At 37.6% G+C, this 14,582-nt stretch overlaps 1 protein-coding gene across 3 annotated transcripts in view; it reads left to right on the top strand.

Annotated features, from left to right (window-relative positions):
• The first annotated feature begins 287 nt into the window (after nt 1-287).
• stan (Protocadherin-like wing polarity protein stan) overlaps nt 288-14,582 on the top strand; it is a 45,480-nt gene continuing 31,185 nt past the window's right edge. For 2 of the 3 annotated variants that reach the window (XM_068291197.1, XM_068291199.1), the window contains exon 1: nt 295-355. The gene's annotated coding sequence lies outside the window, so the exon portion shown is untranslated. Of the gene's footprint in view, nt 356-14,582 lie in introns of all 3 variants that reach the window. The other variant, XM_068291198.1, reaches the window with a different exon arrangement.

Here is a 14,582-nt window from a genome sequence, read left to right on the forward strand (position 1 = left end):
CTCGTTGTGTGTGAATGTGAATAAAACAACAAAAAATACAACAAAAATAATTGCACGTTTCGTGGAGTTCGGGAGTTCAAAGCAAACCAAAAGTGCGTAAATGGAAATTCAGTGGGAAAAGTGTTTGAAAATTTTATAATAAGTCCTCCAAAAGGTCTGCACAAAGAAATCATAAAATTGAATGTGCATGTGGAATATATTAAATATTTACAAAATGCATTTATGCATTTTGGTTGCAATTGTTGATATTGGCAACTAAAGCGGATTACAGACGCGCTGAAATACAACAACAACAACAACAACAAAGTAATAATAACAAAAGGAGAGAAGGAAAACAAACAACAACAAAAAGCTTGTAAGTTTTTACCAAAGAGAGACAGAGCAAGAGAGCGAGAAAAAGGATATGTGTGTGTGTGTGTGTGTGTGTGTGTGTGTGTGTGTGTGCGATTGTGGGCGCCATGTTGTTGCATTCTAATAGGGATTGTTGCCTGACACTGACACATGACACATGATGCTAGTCAAAAATTTCTCTATGGCGTTTTGATGGCGGAATTTAGACGTCTATAGGGAAAGACGAGGGAGGTGCGCGGAGCATAGGGACTCATTTTTGGTGTTGCCTTTTCACGCTTTTCCCATGGCTGGCCAATTAACAAAAGCCGCCAAAATGATCAATTTTGGGTATTGACTTTGCATTGAAACTGAGGAGAATTAAGCAGAGGACTACAAATTCCTTGAATTGAAAGAGTTTGAAGTTGTTAGACGTTTTTATAAAGAAGTAAAGAACAACTTTTGCAGACTTTATTTGATGAATTCTTTGACTTTCTTTAAAATGTAATGTACTGCTTTTTGGCGCCATTTTGAACTGAGGAAAGCCATATAAAGTTCTAATTAAATTAAGACTCACATAACAATTTAGTTTGGAAGAAACAACAACTGATTGGACAATTCACACTTTAAGCCACAGTTAAAGTTAAAGTCAAAGTTAAAGTTCATTCAGACAAATAGAAAAAGCAAACAGACAAAACAACAAACAAAACATAAAACTGAATACCAAATGAGACAACAAAAGCAGAAGGAAACGCAATAAAAGTCACATTAAAATGCCACAGAGAGAAAGAGAGAGAGGGAGAGAACGAGAAAGAGATACAGCATTGAAACAAAGCCACGAAAATTCAACAAATACAAACTGAGAAAATTATATACAATTGTATCTACAAAATTTTGCATTTGCTTTGTTGTCGTCGTTGTTTTTGCTTTTTGAAATTTTGTTTGGTTAATCTTGTAAATGCATTAATCATTTAATAAATTTTATCAGTTGGCAAATTTCATGAAAATATTATCATGTTTGGCAAGAAAATTGAACATTTTATGTATATTTCTTTTCCTAGTTGGAATGTGGTGGAGCTAGAGTGAAATGGTGAGCGGGAGAGGGGTGGGGAGGGAGTTGGGGAGCTGCTGCAGTGGAAATGTTGTAAGACGGGTTTTTTTTTTCCTCTTCCTTCTTTTAGCTGCTTCTTATGCTTTTTCCCACTGGCTACTGGATCGCTCTTTCTCACTCTGTCCCTCTTCTTCTTTCTCTCCCTGTTGGCCACAACAAGTTGTGCTACCAAAAATGAGTTTGTTAGCGGCCCCGGCACATTGCGGTTCGAGCTCTGCTCAGTTTTGGTTTGGTGTTCAGTTTTGGTTCTCTTCTGAGGTTTCGCAGCTGTCTTCTTCAGTCCAGAGCAATCAGCCACCACCACCAGAACAAGCAACCAACCTGCCACTTGGCTGCTTCTTGTTGTTGGGTCCCAATCCTGTGAAATGCAACGCATCTTCTTCGTCGTTGTCAGTGTCGTTGTCGTTGTCGTCAGTGCAAATTTTGTGGCAGTGGCAGCTTGGCAACCTGCCGACAAACCGAGCCGGTTTTAGTTTATAGACAAGTTGAAAATGTTGATGGAACTTGCTTGCTTGCGGATTGCTTTTGCACCAAACAACATCTTTTAATCAGTTTTCTGAGGGCCTAAAGAGAAAACTTCAAGTCAAATGATGTTACTTTTTAGTACTAACCTCCCTCAATGCGAAACAAAAGTAATGCCGGCCGGTTTGGCTCACAACGAAATGAAACTTGTTTTCTCTGATTAATTAACATTTAAATGGTGTCTTGGTCAAAAGAGAAGAATGTGTCTTTGTCTCGTGCCAATTTGTTTGGTGATTTATGCTCTTTAGTCCATCGTCAAACTATCAGCACAGTCTTTTGTTGAATTTCATTACATAAGTTCCATAGAATATAATATTTATCTGAATATTCTTCCCATCTCCGTCAGCTGTCACCTGTTTGACTCGTATAAATACATATATGAATTGAATATACACTAGATTCTGTTGGGCAGAGGTAAATTTTCGGCTTATTCATATTCATAGTGATGTCTGAACGCATTAATTTACATACGAGTAGGTACTTTTACACTTGAAGCGAGGCTAGTGCTCGTAAAGAGGAAACAGTTTGTATCTATGAGATACTCTCTTTCTCTTTTTGCTTTTGGTGTAGGCAGTCGCCTTCTACCAAATGAATGTGTGTATATTCATTTTGTGTGTGTGTGTAAAACTGAATCAAAACTGGTTTCATACCAAAAAAAATATATGTTAGAATTTGAAGCTTAATTGATGCATAGACGATATATAAATACGATATACGTAGATTTGTGTGTGGATAGTTTGTGGGTTTTTGTTGTTGTTGTCTTGTTAACTGGACAGCAGCGCAACCCACAGATACAGATTCAGTCTCAGCAGGATTGGTTATGTCATGCAGCGTCTGTGTTTCCATCTAATGATTGATGATAGATGGAAATGTGTGTAGAAGAAACTCAATATTTGTAACTTGAAATTAGTTAAACATTTGAGGTTTAATCGCCAAAACAGTTCTCAACATTAGGCAAACATTCAAGCCAAAAATACAAAGAAGTTTAAGAATCGTTTCCACTAATTGGTTGAAATAGAGTTCATATTAAAAATAAAATTTTCCCTTGAACTGCATTCACAGCTTAAATATTTAATTAAGAATTAAAAGTGATGAAAAAACATGCCTAATTGATTCATTAGAGTAAATGAAATAAATGCAATCTGGCCATACAAAAACTAGCCTGGGCAGAGTTTCCTGTTGAACTAGAAACCTATTGAGCCATGGCTAACTATTGGCCTGTGGTAAAGCTCAGGATGGCTCTAAAATATATATACATGGTTGAATGAACAATTTGATTGAATGCCATGAAACATTTCTATGGTAAGGTTAGTGCGAATTTCGAAAATAAAAAAAACACCAAACAGAAATTAAGGCTTAAATAATTTAGCCATAAAATCTGCATTCTACACAATTTAGTGTTTAAGGGCAGCCAAAAATGGTTTTCCATCAATTTATTTAACACATGTTCCATGTCCAGTTTTGAAGAGCTTCCTTCCATTTGGATTCATTTAGAATTTCTCATTGAACATTTCCATCATCATTTCCCCTCACTCATTAGTGTTAATTGAATTAGGCAAAGGCAAAGTTTATGGCACTTTGGCTAATGAGTCAAAACGAGCAACTGGAGCCACTGGAGAAACTTGAGTCCGAATACCAAAAACCCCAAAACGTAAACCCAATTCATTTGCATTCTAATGCACATTGGAAATTTTCGTTTCAATTGCATTAATTACGGGGCGGGCGAATCGAATCGTGAAATGGACCAATGGCCATCAAAACAGAATGGGAATTCTGCATATGGAATATCGAATATCATTAGATAGAATGTAGTTAGGTAGGTATGAAACTCCTCTGGTTTTTGGATTTGGCTATAATACAAAGATAGATTTCGATAGTTTTATAATTATCGTTTAACACTCACTGAAATTGGAATGGGGAAATTGAGTCGAAGCAAACTTGCATCAATTATGCTTCATTAGACGACTAAATTCATTGCTTCAATTAAGCGTTGACCAACCACTGCCTTTAAATGAAAGTTTCTTAATCTACACTCCTTCTCTTCACTTCTCGGTCTCTCTCTTCTTTTGCTCTCTGTCTCTCTTACTCTGTCTATGCAATAACTTAATCAAATTGCCAGTCAAGTGCGTTAAGTCCATAACAAAATCAGTCAAAGTTCTTTTCTAGATGATGTCAAGTTTGTTGCTTATCAACATTGGCCCAGCAAGAGTGCACTGCAGAAGTAGGAGAAGGAGGAGGAGAAGATGGATGGGGAGTTGTAGTAAAAGTGGATGGGGTGAAAGAAATATTTGTCCATTTCCACCCCTTTTTGGCATTGTCAGTTGCTTTTAATTTATCACAATTTGCATGTCAGTCACGCTTGTTTCTATATAAATTGCATGCAATTTGTTAGACTGAGTCTTGACTATGATATCTCTGCCTCCTCCATCCCCTTCTACAACTGCTTTAACAGTTGACCCAATTTTCTTTTTTTTACTTTACTCAAATTATGCGGGGCCAGTGTCATTAGTTAGCCCTTTTGTATCTCGACTAACCGAAAATGTATGCTATACTTTTCTTTCGTTCTAATCTTTGATGTGCCATATTGTCCTGTTCTTGCTGTCACTTGCATGAGAGAGAGAGAGAGAGAGAGAGAGAGAGAGAGAGAGAGAGAGAGAGAGAGAGAGAGAGAGAGAGAGAGTGACAGAGAGAGATATAGAGATGTTAGAGCGAGTGAGAAGAGTTCTACCCATTATCATAATGATTTTGTTTTTTTTTTTATCTTACTTGCCTTTCATTCAAGACTATCAAATGAATTCCACATCAAAGTGTGACAAGGCGAATGTGATAGCTGCGTATGTGAGTCATTATGTGTGTACAATAGGTGTGCAGATGAATAAACTGGCTGCCGTTTACATACATTTGCCATTAAAACAGCTCCTGGCAAAGGCATCCAGTTTCAGTTTCCCTTTTTTCTTTTGTTCTCGTTGTTGTCCTTGTTGTTTTCTTTTTTGTCCACAGTAAGAAGGATGAGCCGTATCGTTAACACATCACAGGCAGCAAAAGAATTTCAATTTTTTTCTCCTCAGCTGACCTGTTGTTTGACACCTTTTACTTATAGTCTTGAAGGAAGAATTAAGGTCCTTGTTGACCTCCTAGTTAAGTGCTTCACTACGATTCAAAAGTTTTAATTAGAAATCAGTTATTTACAAGACTTTAGCCAAAACTTGCCTTTCTTTATTTCTCTTCTGAATCTTAAAATTTTGTTCGAGTATCTAAACAATTCAGGAATAAAGCAGTTTCTAGTTTGTATCTAGTCTAACCGGGATGTATTATATTTTTGTTATAGATAAAATAAATATTTTATATTAAGGTCCTTAAGAACAAATAATCAAGGTAAAAGTATAAAGCTTGGATAAATTTTCCTGAAATCAGTAGAGACGCAAATGACAGACGTAAATGTTGACCAAATACTTGTGCCGACAACTGTGTCTTTATATATAACCAAACTTTGCCACTTTATCCTGCTAAATATTGGAAATTTTGCGGATCGTCCTCGTTTCTAATTGCTCATCACCCCATTTCTATTTGATGCATATTGCAATTTATTTTTATTATAGAAATTCTTGACATATATTTCATCCATGTACATAAAATAATATAGCGAAATTTAAATAAACTACTGCTGTGCTCTGCTCTCGCAAGTGACGTGCTAGAAAGTGGAATTAAATTTAAATGACATTGTCAGACGCCAAATTGCGTGAGTGAACGAACAACTAACCAAGGGGGGAAAGAGGGAATATTGTGCCAAGGAAGGAGACTGGATGCTGATGCTGATGTGGCAGTCGCCCCCTCCAACAAAAAAACAAACGGCAAGTCGCGAAAAGCAATGGAGAAGCAACAAGAGAGAATCAGTTGCCATGACGACAATACAGTTGGAAAGGGAGGGGAGAGGGGTTTCAAGCTGGGGCAAGGATAGCTAAGCATAAATAAGTTGTTTAAGCCCGTCAGCGAACGTGCTTCACCCACCAGCCAGTGTTGCCACAGTTCTATATCGCTCTCTCTTGAAAATGCGTTGTATATGTATGTATGAGTGAGTCTGTGTGTGGGTGTGTTATCCTATCAATACGGAAGTGGAAGTTTGCACCACATTTTCAATTTGAGCAAATTGAATTTGCCTTGTGCCGGCATCAGCAGCATCTCCCATCAGAGTTGCCACCCATCAAGCGATTAGCTTGGTGCTTAACTCGTTGTTCAGATAAAACTTCCGACTCTGCTATGCAATTCAATTTTATTTCAGCCTCATCCATTATCTTTGCCTCACACACTCACGCACTTTATCGTCCTTCTTTGCCCCTCCATTTCGGTGTGTGCGAAACGGATATGAAAAGCCTTCTTTAGATGGGTTAAATATCATTACAATTTGATAGGCTAAGCACAAATTAAGGTCTACAATGAGTAGAAAGAATAGATATAATTGAAAATGAGGTTAATTAATTCTTATTTATTTGTCCTTTCTACTTCGCCTGCGGAAAAAACTGCAAGCCAACGCACTTTTGCTTCAACCAGAAACTCTTGTGGGCTGCTCTTGGGATGAGTGTTGTATCCTGTCATTTTCTTATTTCTGGTTCTTGCCAAGCAGAGTGTCAATTATATTTCCTTTTGCAAATGTCCTTAGTTCACAATTATGCTTTCCTTTTTACAGCACAAATAATTTCCTTCTTTTGCTTTCATTTTGCAGTTGAAATAAAAAGGACAGAGCAGAACACCGAGTTCATTGCAGTCACATGCAATGAAAGGAACCTCAAAAAAGGGGACATAAAAAGAGGCTCCCATTCTCCCAAAGTCTTAAACAAGTGGCGCCACATGGGCGAGACACATGGTCAGAGACAGAGACACAGACATACATATAAATGTGAAATGGAAGGAAGAAGGGTCAGAGTATAAATGACATAGGCAACTCTGATTGTTAGACAAACCCATTTACATGACACAGCTCGTCCTGTGGTCAATTTTAATCAGGCTCTTCTAACCGCAAGACATTGCTAGCAAATAAATTTATTAAAGTCGCCAAGCAAAATCCTTTCTTGAGAAATTGAATGATTTAAAATGGACTTGAGACATAGCAATCTCACCAATAGACTAACAGACCTTAAACCTTTTTTAAGGGTCATTCAATTACTCAAAATCGAGACACAGAAAAGGTCTTTGATATTAAATGTCTGCCATAATTAGCTTTTTTAATCATTTTTTGTGTTCTTACCTTGAATTGGTTCCTAAAATTATTAAAATAATATTAGATGTATTCAACAAAATTGTCTACTTATTGAAGGCAGTCTAAATGCATTTTCCATTTCATATAATCACACAAGGTGCTGGTGGTTGATGGTGGTGGCAAGGCACAGGTTCTAACAATGTTTTCTTCTACCGGTTTTTGTGTGATTTGGTGGTTGATTTTGATTGCACTTTCCTTGTGCAGCTCGTGGCACGGCACGGGGACTGCTGCCACCCCCAAGGGTTGATTTTTCCTTTGCCTTGATGCGGCTGACTCACGTGCTGCCAGCCGGCAAAACTCTCTATGCTCCTCTCTCTCTCTGCCTGTCTCTCTGTGTGTGTGTTTCTCTCTGTTCATTATATTAAACAAGTTTGCACCATAAATGCCGCTGCCAGAAGGCAACAGACGGACATTGGGACAGGCAGAGGAGACAGACAGTCAGACGGAAGACGGAAAGGCAAAGGCGCATAACACACACAAGGGTTGTTTGCGCCATAATAAACTCAGAAGCATAAACAGAAAATTTGAGTAAAATGCGCCAGCAGCAGTCAACCAGCCAGCCAGCCAGCCAAGGCATTGGGAAAAACGAAGGACTAGAATGACTCATGCAGGTGTGTTTAAGCATGCATTTGTGGGGGGGTCCTATGGCTGGGGGACGGCTCTGGGTGCAGTGGATGATGTGGGCGCGGCTCTTTCGGTAGGCAGAGTTGGGGATTTGTTTTCTTTTTGCAGATTTTTCTCTTCTCTGCTGCTCATTCATGTATGTGTTGTTGTTTCTGCCGTAATTTGTTAAGTTTCCTCCTTTTGCACATTGACAGAATCGTCATCATCATCGTCATCCTCATCTCTTTCACACATTTCTCTGCTCATTGCCTTTAATGGTTAAACATTTGTCTAGACCAGGCAGCTTCTGCTTTGCGCTGCTCTTCTCTGACATGAGTTAGCAAACAAAAAACACTTGTAGCCCATTATCAACAGTCTCCATCTCTCTCTCTCTCTCACGGCCAGGGACAGGAGATGAGAAAAACAAAAAGTTGGTAGGCCTTTGTACAGACATTTTGGCATGTTAGAAAAGCAAGGAATTTAATCTAAAATAAATATTCTCTAATAATTGCAATTCTTTGACTAAATTCATCAATTTCAGTTACAACTGAAAGGATAATTGCTTTGTTACTTGTTATGCATACTCAAAGAAAAATGTCTGCTTATTTCAGTTGACCAAATATTTGCATATCATAAGGAAAGAGGCAAGACAGCGACACTCCTAGATGGCATTGTCCTTTCTCTTACAGATTGAGGATGATAAGGGAGGTGAGGCGTGGGGGCAGTTAACATAACAGCTGGCGGCTGATTGCATTTCCATTGTTGTTGTCTCGTGTTTTCGTTGTTGTCGCTTGTCTCTTGTCTCATGTCTCTTGGTGTAGCCATGAAAAACTAGCGAAACAACCCTGAATGGCGGTTCGTCCTTTTTATGGTTTGTATTTCTATTTGGTGGTGGTTGATCGTTGAAGGGGAGGATATACAACGTTGTTGTCCTTCCAGCAACAAAAAAATCGATAAATTCGGCAAGTCTATGTTTTCTACTTTTCGGCAAATGCCGGTTCATGGTTGTTGCTGAAGGAAATTTCGTGTATGCATAGGGAAGTTTTTGTTTTTATCGTTTGAGTACAGAAAGGCTTTTGCCTGCCACAGAGAGTTGCATTAAATTCAATTCTAAAATAGGCGAGGGGCCCCCTCCTGCCTTGATGGTGGATAAGAGTTAAGCGCGGGTGGGAGAGAGCTGGCAGAACGCCTCGATGAACTGCATCAAAGGCTCGCCTGGCAAAGGGATAGGCCACAAACAAATGTTTGACGTTAGTCCTAGGTCTCGTTTTTTATGGGTTTTTAAAATTTATTTGTGCGTTGCGAGGAATTGGGACGGATATTTTACTGTTTTGTTTGAAGTCCTTTGCGTGTTTTAAGGTTTTCTCTACTCCGTTTCCGTTTTATTTACATTTGCTGCTTGTTTATGCAAAGCTTATAAATCTAATGATTCATTCGCCACCACCCGATCCCCCCTTTAACCGGAAACTATGCCAATAAATAAAAATGAACTGTGACATTTCCAGGCTCTGACACAGGGGGGAGGATGAGAAAGAAAGTTCATTGCGTGTTTTCACTTTTATCTTGCTGGCGCTAATGAAAAAATAATCAGCAAGTCATTTCTTATGGATTTTGATTGTGTGCTAAAATGTGCTTGACATTAAAATAGGGAGAAAGGGACAGAAAGGGATGATTCACCATTGGTCTCTGTGGGGTATTTTCTCTATCTGTCTCTCTGTCTGTCTGGCTGTCTATCTGTCTGTCTTTGCCGTTTATCCATCATTTGTCAAGTGACAAAAGGCTAATCCAATTCAAATGATTAAAATTTTACACACAAGCAATCGAACATTTAATTAAGGAAAATCGATTAAAAGGCTTTTTAGTTAATAATTTAAGCAGAATTGAACTTTGAATCCATGTCCAAAGTCACTCTAATGGGAAAAAATGTCCGTTGTTCGTTTAGGTGATCTTAATCGTGTTAATACCCAGGATTTGTTAAAGAATGTCAAAGTGTAGGCAAACATGGTTGGTTAACTAAGAAGTATCCTACTACATAGATTAATGTTGTATCAAAAAGTGATAAATTGTTTAATTTTCTGTATTTGTTAACTTAGAAATCGGTTTTTATTTTATTACCAAACAATGTCCGTAAACAATAAATTGAATAAATTGAATTCTTTTGCTTTGAAAAAATAGAATTTAAATCGAACAAGTTAGAGAATTACTTATGTTTAAAACTTTTTTGTTCTTTGTTGCCCACCTTTTCACACCTTCCCTCCAGATCCCTCCTTAAGCCCAATCTTGTTGGTTGTTCTTTTTTTCAATCCCAGACATGTATGGAGAATTTATGGTATTGAAACACGCAAAAGTTCAGTTGGAGTCAAATCGAGTAGAGAACTTGAAAGTGGTGAGCACAACACACACGCACACACACACACACACACACATACATATCACCCAAACACATGGCACACACACACACACTTACACAGAGGCACAAGTCAGTGCGCCATTTTGCAAAAAGCTTTGCCTTCTTTGGGGGTTTATATTGCTGCCACCCCTCAGTGGGTATCCTTAAACCCCAACTTTAACTTCAAACTGTAAGCGAGTGCGAGTATGTGTGAGTGTTTGTCTGTGCGAGTGTGTGTGTGTATTACTGACTGAAGCTAATGCATATGGCCTGGAGGGGTGATTAACCTTTTGATTTTCTCTTTTAGTCCAAGTCACTGGAAAAGTTCCCATTGCTTTTCCCCTCATTTCGTGTTATCGCTAGTTGCAAGTTTGATTTAGCATATGGTCAAGACTTTTTGAACTCTAAACTAAAGTCACATTGGCTTTTCTCTGATTGTTCAAACTATAGTTGTTGTTGTTGTTGTTGATGGTGCTGTGGTCATGGCAATAGACAGACAATAATCAGCATTGATTGAATACTCATTTAAGTGGCTTTAGCTTAAGGCGATTATTTGCCATTTTATTTTCCATTACATGATCGATTGTGGCTAATTTAAAAAAAAAAAAAACACTTGCAAATATAAATTGTTTAAAAAATTGCTAAACAATAAAACTTGTGGTTATTTTTGCTTATCTATTGAGTCTTTGGAAGAACTTTTCTCATATTATTGCTATTCTTTTATTTATGCAACTCATTGGTTTCTTTTTCCTTTGTTAAAATAAAAATAAAATGAATTTGCATTTTAATTAATTTATAATCAGAAATTGTTCGATTCCCCAGTGAAGCGACTATTAAAGGGAAAACGATAATAGAGAGATAAAGTGGGGGAGAGTAAAGAGAAGATGAGCGCTCACTTGAATAGAAATGAAAGCAATTATTAAAGAATGCTTTTGTTGTTAAAAAGGACTATTGAGAATTTCACTCTCTCTCTCTCTCTCTTTCTCTATCCATTTCTCTCTCTAACTTTCTGTAGGGCTAAAAGACTGTGCCAGATGTTTTTGAAAAATCAACAAAACCGTTGAAAAATTAACAATTGAATACATTTTGAATGAAAGATACGAATGAATATGTTAAATTACTTTGCCATGGCATCTAGGAATAGGGGGAACGGCGCAATGGGCGCGGAAGTTTCTCTCTATCACAGCAATTAATGTAATTCGTCTTCTCTTTTTTTCCTTCTTCCTTCCGTTCTAATGGCATAGAAATTACGCATACGTAAATTGCGATAGGACTAGAAAGGAGGAGAGGGACAGGAGGGAGAAAGGTGATTTTCACGCACCATTTAATTTTGGTAAATATGCCAATAAAAAAAATTGTGCTTCTGTTGCCTAAACGAAATGAATATTTGCAGAGCCTAGAGCCAAATGTGGGAGATGAAGGACCTTTTATTTTTTTCTTTTTTTTGGTTGGTGTCCTTTTTCCACACTAAGCACACACAGCAGACCCAATAAATGTCCTTTTTCGACAATATTTCGTTTAATTAAAGCAACAAATTTTGTAGAGAGTAAGAGAGAGCCATCACCTGATGGCTCTTGGTGTGATATCCTGCCAGGACGTTTGTGTGTGTGAATGTGTGTGTGTGGTTGTCGTCAGCACATAGAAGTCAATTTTAATGTGAATTTCATGTAACGCATACCAAATAAACTTTAATATGCTCTCGGCAAATATTGCAGTAGGATATATAGGAGACCGACAAAAAAAAAAATAAGGAAGATTGAAACTGATGAGAAAGCAACTGCAGTCCTCTTTAGGGGGGTAAACTTTTCGTTTTAAACCTACAAAACTATGTTGAATTGTATTTGTTGTTGCTGTTTGTGAACGCAATTTAGTTTAGGCTTCACCTCCCTCACTCTCTCCCTGCGTGTGTGTGTGGGTGTGGGTGTGGGCGAAAAGCCAAAGTAAATTATTAACGCCTGGCAGGTAAAGCTACCGCATTTTAACACACCCGACAGTTACCTCACCTCTTCCTTATCCCTTCTCCTTCCTTTCTTTGCTGGCACTAAAGGCACAGACGACAAACATTTCTGCCAGCTTAAGCGACATAATTAACTGCCAGATTTTTCTGCTGAGGCTGAGAAATTTTATATATATCGGTATATATGTATGATACATATATAAATGTTTGTATTTTCCTTCTCATAGCTAAACCAATTTGCCAGGACTTAAATTTTAAGTATTATTTATGGCGAGCGGCCTACTTTCGCATCTGGTGTAAGATGCGAACGGCGTAAGCTTAAGGAGGTGTAAGAGTAGGAGCAGGTCGATGAAAATCCCTTAAATGTATGCACATTTGCATGTCAGTTAAATTATTAAAAGTGAAACAAACATCATGCCTTAAGCAATCCATAAAAATATTGAAAATCAATTTGTTATGAGCCTTTAAGGGAAAAGAGTCTTAAAGACTACCCTAGACTACCCTTTTTGGAACCAGAATTGATACAGTTTGTAAATCTTAGTTACAGATCGAAAATTCTGAAACTAGGTCCATATCATCATCATAAAACTAATATAGGTGTCTTTACTCAAAGTCAATTATGATATCCTGGGATATAGACATTGTATCTGTCTCTACATAAGGAAGGGAATTTTCAAGTCGATTGTCATCATCGAAATTTCTATGCCCCTTTTTTTAGATTTCCATTGTTTCTCGCCACAAATTCCAATCAAGCGTGTAAAAAATCAATGTGCCCCAAATCAAGGGCAGAATTTGAGGCATGTGGTATAAATAAATACTTCAATGTGATATTTGATTTTGGTGAAGTCCCTTCAAGTGTCAGGCCTAAATAAATATAAGTAATTGCTTTGCATCCCAACCAAAAGCTCTCCAACTATTAACTCTTATGTGGTCCAAGCCTTTTAAACTTTGTTTTTTATTACAATTTTTATTTTTTGCCAAATTTTATGTTTTTTTTCTATTTTTGTTTTGCAGGGCAAACAAAATGTTAGCCATAGCCGTGGCTGTTCGTCACGTTTTGCCTTATAAATGCAAACATTTAACAGTTCGTGGACCAAGGGTTAGGGCCAGCTGGCAGTGTTTTTTGCTTTGCTATTTAGCTAGTCGACTGGCGTTTTCATAGTTTCATTTTCATTTTCATTGCTGCAAAGTGAAAGCAATTTACACGCCTTTTTTGGGGGGGAGAAGGGAAAACAAAATAAAAAGGAAGCGCGGATGTGAATGCGAATGCCGACTGGGGCAGTGAGTTTCGAGGATGAGACTTTCCTGAGAAAGAAGGAGAAGGGAGAAGGACCATCATGATGATGATGATGATGAAATAGAACAAAGCTGCACCAGGAGATTGGCCAGTCCGTTGAATTTTGTAGTTGTAGTCGGTCAAGTGGGAAAGCTTTCACGCCTTTATTGCAAAGAGGGGGGAGGAGAGGAAACGAGAAGAGGTAATGGTCAAGTTTTGTTGTCTGTTTAGATGTTCTGCTGTTAAGTTGTAGCCATTTGTTCTCTGACCCCTCCTTTAAGTGTTGCCTACTTATGCGCGCTGAAGAGAAAGAAAGTGCAGAAAAATTTGTAGCAAATTTTTTGTGGAAGGGAATAAAAATTGTGAAAATGCATTTCAGCATTTGGCTCCCTGTTGACCAATTGTGTTATACAGAAAAACTCAATCAAGCTGCAAAAATAAAAGCAAAAAGAGAGAACATGGCATTGCAATTTTGTCAAAACATTGATACGCATGAATAAATTGGGTGAATAGCAACGAAAAGAAAGAGGAAGAGGAGGATGGATAACTGAACTATGATTTCAGCCATATGTGAATTATTCAGTCAATAAATAAAGAGAACAATCAATACTTGATATGAAGAAAAGCAAACAAGTAGTGAAAATGTTTGGATTTCTCAATTATTTGTGTGGAATGTAAACCAAAAATTAAGCCGCAATACAAAGTGAATTTTTCTTGGCCGATTTCATATTCATTACTTTTTCCATGTACCCGTAACAAAAGCTTGTCTACATGTTTGTCAATACTTTTTTGCCTCTTCCTTTAAAACTTAGATATTGAAATACTTTACCAATTGTTGCCAAAGCAATAAAAAACTTGCAACTTTTCAGCATTTTATCAATATTGCAAAAAGATGTACTTTTATTAAAATGGAAAGCAAAAGGGGGTGGGCGGGGGGACAGGGAGGAGTGGCTTACAGAGGGGTCTTCCATATTGTATCAACACTTTGCAATTAATGGGCGAAAATTTAATTTATGTCACGTCGCAGAAATTTCACATTAAACTGAACCGACAAAATGTTTGTCATTCTCATGCTATACAGAACCTATTAAAAATTATTTGAAAAGTGTTTGATGAAACGAACGTGATGTTCCTTTTAAATGC

Source organism: Drosophila tropicalis, unplaced genomic scaffold, assembly GCF_018151085.1.
Source record: "Drosophila tropicalis isolate 14030-0801.00 unplaced genomic scaffold, ASM1815108v1 contig_593, whole genome shotgun sequence".
NCBI lineage: Eukaryota > Metazoa > Arthropoda > Insecta > Diptera > Drosophilidae > Drosophila > Drosophila tropicalis.